Source organism: Delphinapterus leucas, chromosome 3 (assembly GCF_059928025.1).
Source record: "Delphinapterus leucas isolate spDelLeu-1000000601 "Yukka" chromosome 3, BTC_Dleu_Yukka2, whole genome shotgun sequence".
Taxonomy (NCBI): Eukaryota; Metazoa; Chordata; class Mammalia; order Artiodactyla; family Monodontidae; genus Delphinapterus; species Delphinapterus leucas.
Genome location: NC_143131.1, coordinates 20,797,146 through 20,807,645, shown reverse-complemented (window position 1 = coordinate 20,807,645; position 10,500 = coordinate 20,797,146). Strand labels below are relative to the sequence as shown.

The 10,500-nt window shown below is 33.8% G+C and overlaps 1 pseudogene; it reads left to right on the top strand.

The window, feature by feature from the left end:
* Nucleotides 1–1,023: 1,023 nt before the first annotated feature.
* Nucleotides 1,024–4,666, top strand: LOC111178523 (vacuolar protein sorting-associated protein 29 pseudogene; annotated as a pseudogene).
* Nucleotides 4,667–10,500: the final 5,834 nt, after the last annotated feature.

Genomic DNA, 10,500 nt, shown 5'->3' with positions numbered 1-10,500 from the left:
ATTCAAAATTTTTCAAAATTTATGAGCAATATAGACAAATTTAGTCCTTTTTAAGATTTTTTTATCACACCATATAATTCCAGGTTATATTAATGTTATGTTGAAGGAATTTGGTTTGAAAACTTATCTTTCCTTTTATAAATGATATTAGATTGTTTATTGAAACTGTTTCTATGTAAGGATCATTGAAACTAACTAATAGGCACTTGAAATATTCATGCTACATCCAGTGAAATTTAACAGAAGAGTATATCTGAACTTATATGAGTTTATATACCTGGAAGCATAGAAGTACTGAACCTGTTTATTTTTTTTAGTACCAGTTGTTTATTTCAGTTATCTTCTCATCTCTATAATGTTCACAATAATAGTCTGTAGGTCTCCAATATTATATGACTGCTTCTAATTTCACAGAGGGATGTGGCTTCATGGGCTAAATCAATTTGTAATGTATAGCCTTCTGGTAAGGGCTATGAATTTTGATGCTAATTGCTAGATATAATTTCAGGGTACTTTTTATCAAGGATCATCTTAGGCAGAGAGACTAAAGTCCAAACTGAAACCACATTTGTAGAGTTTTAGTAGAAACAGTGTCATAGGCAAAAGAAAATGTTATCCAAATGAGAAAATAATTGTAAAGCTGGTGTTTTGAGAAGAAGAGAGAGAGAGAGAGGATTTTAAACAAATTTAAAAGGTACTTAAAGAGATGGCCCAGGGTGAAGGGAACCTATGTTCTAATCCTACTTCTTTGACCTGTGAACTTGGGGCCTGTAGTAGACAGAATAATGGCCTTCCTCAAGAGGTTCAGATGCTACTCCCAGAGAAAGACTTGATAGACCATTGCTGGCTTTGAAGTGGAAAGGGGTCTGTACTTCCAGTTTCTGGCCTGATATGTAAAGAGCGCGGAAGTTCTCACTCCCTCCTCAAAATAAAGAAAAAGCTGAAGAAACTGAATATCAACTTTTCTTAGATCTATAAGAAAAGTAAGGTCAAGGATAAATCACTGCCCTGAAAGCTGGAGAGATGGATACCAAAAATCACAGCTTTCCAACACCACAGTCAAGAGCAAAAACCCAAGCTGGAGCCAGAACCTATGGGAACACTTCAAATGTTATTGAAAAATTGCCAAAGGTGCAACGTAAACTAGCTTGAAATCAAAACACCAGGGGCCAAGTTTGGGGGAACATAGCTCACATTTATGAGTTTTACCTCCAGGATCCTTACCAGCTTCTCACATTGAAGATCAGAGAAAGATCCCCTTAGGCTTCTTGTAGTTGGGAGAGGAAAAGTAACCATTTTGAAATACTCCCGAACATTCTGTTCCCTTTATAAAGAATTACACTCAAAAGAAATGGGCTTCCCGGGGGCGCAGTGGTTGGGAGTCCGCCTGCCAATGCAGGGTACGCGGGTTCGTGCCCTGGTCTGGGAGGATCCCACGTGCCGCGGAGCGGCTGGGCCCGTGAGCCATGGCCGCTGAGCCTGCGCGTCCGGAGCCTGCGCTCTGCAACGGGAGAGGCCACAACAGTGAGAGGCCCGCGTACCGCAAAAAAAAAAAAAGAAAAGGAACTATTTTACCAGAGCTTACCAACTTTGGGAAAGGGAAGTTACACCCTTACTAGCCTTCTCACCTACAGAGGGAAAAAAAGTGTTGAGAAGCACTGTTGAAGTCACAGCCTCAGAGCTCATGCTCACTAAAAAACTGAGACCTAATCATAGGATTACAGGATGCTCCCCCAACCCCACACCTTACCCCACAGAGACCAGGCTCCTGTATAATAAGAGACTACAGCTAAAAGGACTGCAAAGCTCAGACCCTTTTTAAGAAGACAAGCAGGAGACAAAATGAAAGACACTAGAGTAAACATTAGCCTCTAATGCATACAGCTATAGCAAACATTAACAGTTTAACCTCTTGCCACATAAACTTAAAACCTCCCACTAAAGGCCTGTTTGCTTCAGTACCTTTTTACCCAATACATCATGTGTGCTTTCAACAAGATATTATAAGCCATGCTAAGAGCAAACAACTAAACAAATGAATGAAAAACCAAAATCAAACAAATAGAAAAAACCAGTTCAATAGACAAAGTGAGCATCAGAACCCAGACTGAGGTATAGCAGAGATTTTAGAATTATCAGACTGGGGATTTAAAATAGTTATGATTAGTATGCTGAACTAACAGAAAAGTGGAAAACATGCAAGAACTGATGGGTAACGTAAGAAGAGAAATGAAAACCCTAAGAAAAAAGTTTTAAATGCTGGAAGTCAGAAACTTTATAACAGAAATGAAGGGTGCCCTTTGGACTCATCAATAGATTGGAAATTACTGAGGAAAGAGTCAGTGAGCTAAAAGACATGTCAAAAGAAACTTCGCAAACTGAAAAGCAAGAGAAAAATGAAAAAAATCAAAAAGTACATCCAAGAACTATGATACAATTATAAACAATGTAATACATGTAATCCAGAAGAAGAGAGAAAGGGATGGAAAAATATTTGAGACTCCCAGGCGTCTGAGGAAGGGAGGGTGGTGGCAGCGGTGCTGGTGACTGAGCGGAGCCCAGTGACAGGACGTTGGTGTTGGTATTAGGAGACCTGCACATCCCACACTGGAGCAACAGTTTGCCAGCTAAATTCAAAAAACTGCTGGTGCCAGGAATGATTCAGCACACTCTCTGCACTGGAAACCTTTGTACCGAAGAGAGTTATGACTATCTCCAGACTGGCTGGCGATGTTCATATTGTGAGAGGAGACTTCAATGAGAATCTGAATTATCAAGAACAGAAAGTCGTTAACTGTTGGGCAGTTCAAAATTGGTTTGATCCATGGACATGAAGTTATTCCACGGGGAGATATGGCCAGCTTAGCCCTGTTGCAGAGGCAGTTTGATGTGGATATTCTTATTTCAGGACACACACAAATATTTGAAGCATTTGAGCATGAAAATAAAGTCTACATTAATCCAGGTTCTGCCAATGGAACATATAATGCCTTGGAAACAAACATTAGTCCTTCATTTGTGTTGATGGATATCTAGGCTTCTACAGTTGTCAGTTGTGTGTATCAGCTAATTAGAGACGTCCTGAAAGTAGAACGAATCGAATACAAAAAATCATAAAGCTAGGCGTGTCCTGATGATTTTTCTGTTGGGTTTTTTTTTGTTTTTCATTTCCCTGTTCAACTCAAGTAATTAATCGTTTAAGAGCCACAAAATTGTATCACTTTTATAATATTTTGCAGTAAAGCATAATCTCGTCTTCTGTTAATACAATGTTCTAAGCTTCTTGTAAACTATAAGATTATATTTAGTTTAAGTATATGATTTCTATGAAAAAATGTCCACCACACAGTAAATGGTCACGTGTTAAGAAAAATTTGTCCTTGTAAATATCTTCATAGTTGATATTTGGAACTTTATTACCAAAGTAGTGCATGAGGGGAAAGAAACTAGATTTTCTTGTAGACATTCTTCTCTTCTCCAGTAATAAACAGTTAACTTTCATTTAAAAAAAAAAAATTGAGCTGAGGAATTTCCAAAATTAATGAGAGACCAGAAACCACAGATTAGGGAAGCTCAGAGAAAACTGAGCAGAATAGATAACAACAAATCTATACCAAGGCACGTCTTATTCAAACTGCAAATAAAACAAAGACAGGAGAAAATCTTGAAATAAGCCAGAGGGGGAAAACACACATCCTACCTACAAATGAGCAAGGATAAGAATTACATTAGACTTGTGTTCGGACACCATGCAAGTAAGATATTTAAAACATTGCAAGGAAAAAACCCACCAATCTAAATTTCTGGATTCAGTGAAATTATCCTAAGTGAAGAAGAAATAAAGACTTTTTCTGACAAAAATTGAGAGAAAATGTTGCCAGTAGACCCACTTTGCAAAAAAATGTTTTAAAAAGTTCTTAGGAGTGAAAGAAAAATACTACAGTTCAGAAACTTGGATCTGTATAAAAAAGGAAAAGTGGTAAAGAACAAATTCATAAAGATAAAGTCTTTTAGTTTTCTTATTGTTAATTGATCTAACATAAAAATTTGTTCAAATAGTTATAGCAACAATGTATTTGGAAATTATAGTTTATAGATCAGTAAAATGAATGACAGCAATGTTATCAGAAACTGGAAGAAGAAATTGGGTATGCTCTGTTACAAGGTACATGCACCACCTGTGAGGTGGTACTGTGTTATTTAAAAGTGGACTTAGGGCTTCCCTGGTGGCGCAGTGGTTGAGAGTCCGCCTGCTGATGCCAGGGAAACGGGTTCGTGCCCCGGTCCGGGAGGATCCCACATGCCGCGGAGCGGCTGTGCCTGTGAGCCATGGCCGCTGAGTCTCCGTGTCCGGAGCCTGTGCTCCACAACGGGAGAGGCCACAACAGTGAGAGGCCTGCGTACTGCCAAAAAAAAAAAAAAGTGGACTTACAGTTGTTATAAATGTATGTTGCAGACTCCAAGGGAACCAGCAAATGAAAAATAAAAAATGACAAAAAGAGTATTAGTCTACAACCTCTAGAGGCTTAAAAAGTCAAAGAAACATATTCTTCTATAAGACCGAAAAAAGAACTGTCAAGACCTTGATTTTAGCCCATTAGGACCCATGTTGAACTTCTGACCTAAAGAATAATAAATAAATAAATAAATAAATAAATAAATAAATTTGTGTTGTTTAAATCTACTAAAATTGAGGTAATTTGTTGTAGTAGTAATAGGAATTTCATACATGACCTTTGGCAAAATACTTAGCATCTTTCATACAATTTTCCTTTGTTGCAAAATGAGTGGTGAGATTCTTATGCAAATTCCTATGTTTGCAGTATTGTTAGAAAGAGTTCTAAGTTTAAAAATTCTTTCTTTCTTGTTTCCTTCTTTCTCTCTTTCTTTTACTTTCCTATTCTCCTTCATGCATTTCCTTCCAAGACTTATTTAGCATCCTAAGTAAGATACTGTTCTTGAGAGCTAAAAACAAATACATCAGAGAAAATTACAATATAATAAAAGTCAGAAAAAGTTATTATAGATAAAATTATAATTACATTAGAAAACTACAGTCAAAAAATAAGGTGGGAACAAATAAGACACAAATCTAAGTCAACACTCCAAAATTCCATCATACTCCAAAAACAGCATTTTTATTAAAAAAAAACCCTTAGCATAATATTGGGGTTGTAATACTATGAAAGACTGGAAGGACTAGACTATCTTTCCAATTTGCTCTTAGCTTTTCTTGAACAAAATTGAGAACACAGATTTCTTTATTTTGCAACCATAATGGCAGAGGGGAAAAATTAGCAGAGGAAGAGACTTCATAATTATTAGACAAGTCAGAAGATGCATGTAAAGAGACGACAACAATGTACAAATGCTATCCAATAGTACTCTCTGCAAAGATGGAAGTATTTTATGTTTGTGCTGTTGAATATGGTATCTGCCAGTCACATGTGGCTATAAAGCCTTTGAAAAGTGGTTTCTATGACTGAGGAACTAAATTCTTAATTTTAACTATTTAAAATTTAAATCCCTATAAATGATGAGTGGCAACTGTAGTAAACAGTTGAACTCAAAAATATTAATGATGATTAACTAGATCATGAAACTAAAATCTCAAACTATGACTCTTCATATGCTTATATCCCAGATGAATTTTCTCAAAATGAAATATTAAGTTGTATATTTCCAAGGAAAAAATCAAGTATGGTGTTCTTATCCAGTTAGTCATTCACCAGGAAAACTTTATCAGACATTATACTGTGAAAGGATCTGGAACATTCAGTGTTGCTAAAGGGACACCAGATAGTACTCTTTCATCTCTTGTGATATGTGAATGCCAGGATTTACTTGTTACAAAGAAGTCTGCCCCATCTCCTTATGAAAAATTGTAATGATTTTCATTACCCTTTATGCTTACTTATAAAAATGTATTTATAATATGACTTAGATGTAAAAAAATACGAGTCCATTGGATCAGGATAGAAAATGGTAACAGCTATTTTTCTTGGTATACTATGGATTAACACTCTCTTTCTTCATGATACGGTAGCCATTTACACTTTTATTCTAGTTTATAATTTCATATAAGCTTTAACCACTAGAATATAATATGATATATCTCCTCTATAATAAATTTTTTAAATTCATGATAGCGCTTTCATTAAATACACTTTCTCATGTATGATAAGTTTCTCTCATTACAACATGGAAAGAATATTACTTAGGACACTGGCTATAAATACCTAATTAGAAATAATAATATAAATTTATGCTAAAATTAAAAGAGATTTCCCACAATTCTTTTAATTTACGATTGTCGATCAAACAAGTAAGAACAATTTCAAATGACCAATAAAAAGCCCAACTAAGTGATGGAAAAATAGAATCCATTATTGGGACTCTATGCTACATTTTTAGAGGCCTGATACAATAGTGACAAAGGACAAGATGTTTAACCCAGCAGTTCTCAAACTTTTAGACCTTAAAGTTTATTCCACAGAAAAAATGAAATTAGTATTTAATGAACTAAATTTTAGGAAGTGTGGTTCTGGTTTCTCTATGTTTGCAGCAACCTGTATTTAAAGCGGCACTCAGAATATGTCTGCACCATGCCAAAACAACTAATCCAGTCAAACTGAGGTGACAGATTAATATGATTTTCACAATTACCAATTTATTAATTTATATATTTATTCCTTGCACCTAGTATGTGTAAGTAATAAGTAGTGGCACACAAAGTTGGAAGAGTGAGTGATTTTGACACACTTTGAGCACTGAATATTATTTTCCTTTTTAAAAATTAACTGGGCATAACATAATTATGCAATATAACATAATTATGAGATAAATTAAATTATTTTTTATTTATCCCTGGGTCTCTCTTGAAATGCTTCAGTGTTATATGCCTAGAATTCCTCACAAATGCTGATGTCATGTGCATATTTATAATATATGGAAAGATAATCATTTTCCTCCTTTTAAAACATGATGTAGGAAAGTGAAGCAACTTCTGTCAGTCTGTTTTTCTGTGAACTTTATAGGTAAGGATCACTAAGCTCCATGGATGGAATATTTGGGCTAACAGTAATGGCACGAAAGTTGGTGTATAGGTAATCAAAGGACAAATTCCTTGTGACACTCAGTCATCACTGTATATGTTACTCAATTTATGAATTCTGCAGATTTTTTTTGAAGAGGATATTAAAGTGGAGAAAAATATAAATAAATAAAAATGGAGGTGAACTTTCTTCAATTAAATTAGAAGTTACATCTCCATGATGTTCATAATCTTCAAAATGCATTAATATATCAGATCGAAAAGGGTCAGGGATGTAAAAGCACAGCTCCTAGTATCTAAGTTCCAGAGCACAGAGCAGCAGAAGGAGTTGAGGTGCAGGAGAGAAAAGGAGAAAGCATAGAGATGCTCTCTTTATTGTCTACAATCCCAAATGTATTGTACTATATACATATATATTCCCTTGGTATTGATCTCCAGGACAGGACAAAAAAGGGAAGAGAAGAAAGAAATAGCATGCATCCCAGCAGCTGTACACAGAGGCAGCTCAGGAGAGACAAATATACACTAAATCACCATAAAAAATGTGAAATAATAGGGTATTACTGCAGGGCAGTCTGACCTCCTGCTCACCCTACAGGGACATAAGAGGAACGCTGAGAAGGGATGTGCACCCAAGGGAGGTACCTCACACATTTACAGAGAAATTCATTCACAGTCACTGTATTATCATTTAATCAATTTTCACAGTTATTGAGAGAACAAATATATATTATTATATTCTTTCATTGCACTCTGAGAATTTTAAATTATATTTTCATTATTTCTTGATTGAGAGTCAAAGTTTTCATATTTCCCAATGTGTACACATATATATATATATTCATTTTATAAATTGGAAGTCTTAAAACAGTTTTTAAATACTATCATAACTACTTATTCCATATATATATACATACATACACATTTATATTCTAAATCTATCAATTTTGTATTAAATATAATCTATATACATAATCGTTTCTTTCCCTTTCTCTCTTTCTATATATAAAATCTTGATCTGTCAACTGTGGATGGTTATAGAAGATAAATAAATTTAGAGCAATAAATAAATAAATGTTGGAAGTTAAGTGATGAACAATGGCAAAGTAGACAAATTCAAAGAAAGTATGCTACTTTTGAAATGAATGCCTGATAATGTTATCAGAGGTTGAAAGCATTAAATAATGTAAAGAAATTACATTATAATGCTGAAAAGAAAATGATCTGCAATTCACCATTATACTATCACTAATATTTTGTCAAACCAGTAAAACAAAATCTCACAAAATATAATAATGTACTGAAATAAACACAGTATAGCAGTAAAAAATGTTCATATCTTAAACCTCGAAAGATGTAGTATATAAAAGAAAAGATGTATAGGATAATGACACAGCTCAATGCACACACACATGTACACACAAGCACTTACATACATATGGACACATTCATGCTCTCTCTCACACATACACACACACACAATAATCATGCATTATTTTCACATAGAAAATCTCACTATATCCCCAAATAGGAATAGTACAAACCAAATTCCTTGATCATTAAGCAATAAAATAAGGAATATTAAAAAAACCCCTCATATTCTAAGATAAAAAGAAGAAATAATGAAAGAATCAACAAAAGAAAGAAAAGCGAACCAAAGAATTAACAAATCAATGGAAAAGGAAGGAAAGAAAGGGAGAGAGAAGAAGGAAGGAAGGAAGGGAAATTGAACATTATTGCTGACAGAATTACAAAAAAACGGAATAACAAAAAATAAACAAAAAACATTAATTAATAAAGAAAATTTTGCAATTAAATGACTAGAAAACAATAATATAAAAAGATATTTTTCTGATAAATAGGAACACTGATGAATAGATAAGAGCTGATTTTTTGAAAAAAATATCAGAAGCTAATACATTCAGAAAAAAATTAAAAACACAAATATACAAAATTATAAATGAAAAAACACCCAAAAGCATAGAGAAAATTTTAATAGTTATAAATCATTTTACTGAATCACATGCAAATAAATTTGAAATGATGATCTTACAACTGTGTCAAATTTTTTTAAATAAACTTAAAAACAGATAAATAAATAACTAAACCTAAGCCAAATTATTATGTGGTAGAAAAAATAAAGATAAGTCATCAAAGAACTTTCACTGCAGAAACACCAAAACAATAATTTTGAGGATATTTAAACAATGGGTACATGTTTCCTACACAAGTGAAAATGATTCCACACCTTTGGTGATGACTCTCTTACTAATTTACACATGAGCCAGTCTATGAACTACAGCTACCAAGTCAACACTGAGATATTCAGAATTTCTCCCCGACTTCTTGTGATCGTGTCACAGATCATAAAATATAGAAAGCCAAATGATTATTTTTTCAGGATGACAAAAACTAAAAGGTATCTATTGTTATTCTGATATCACAGAAAGTAAAGTAACTTAAGGCTCTTATTCTGCCCAGGTCTCATAGTTGAAAATAGGCAGAGTCAGAATCAAACCCTGGTCTATTCAACTCCAAAGACTTTGTTCCTTTCATTGTTTGTGCACTTTAAAGAAAATGAGTTTATTATTTGAAGCAAATTATAGAAAAAGGTTCTTCACATGACTCCAATATAATAAGCTAGTTTGCTAGAAAAACTCCATAGGGTTGTTTTGCTTTGTTTTTGCGTATTTCATAAAAATGTATATAACGTTTGTAGATAAAAGTGATTAGAACATTTAATTGATTTGTCAAAAATAAAAAGTCAGGTATTCTTTGCTGCAGTGACTAAAGTGGATATATACACATCAAAACTAGCGGGATAGAAAGATATGGGGAATAAAAAGACCCTTGACTTTTAAACATAAAGTTTTTATTGCCAAGGTTTTAATTACTTTTGTGATGCTGGGAGTCAATGATTGTGGATATCAAATGACATGCGGTCTAATACCTTTTTTAAAAAAGGTTTGGAGGAGACTTCTCACTTATTCTTCAATATTAGTGATTATAATTTCATAACAATTATTTTCCTTTACTTTGTGCTGAAACCTCTAAAAATGGAACACCCCCCCCAAATATTTTTAATGAGAAAATCTAAAAAGTGTTAGAACTTTCGTCATCTGTTTTCCTCCTATTTACTCCTTATCCTCTTTACTTTCCAGTTTTTGACTGTGGCATATGAAAGCTTTTTCCACCAAAATTGTTACTGTTAGCCTTGGGAATAAATTGTTTCTTTCCTCGACTTAGACACAGTTCAATCTAGATACTCTAAGAATTGTCGTGTTTTAACTTCATATTTACTGAATTGTTCAAGGTTGTTTTATTTTCATGCTCTGTTTGTGTTTATAGTTTGTTCCAAAAGTGAAGACATTTCTCGTATTTTATATTTGTTACATTCCATGAAGCATCATTCAAATGCCATTTCCTTTCTTTGTTGATGATATTTC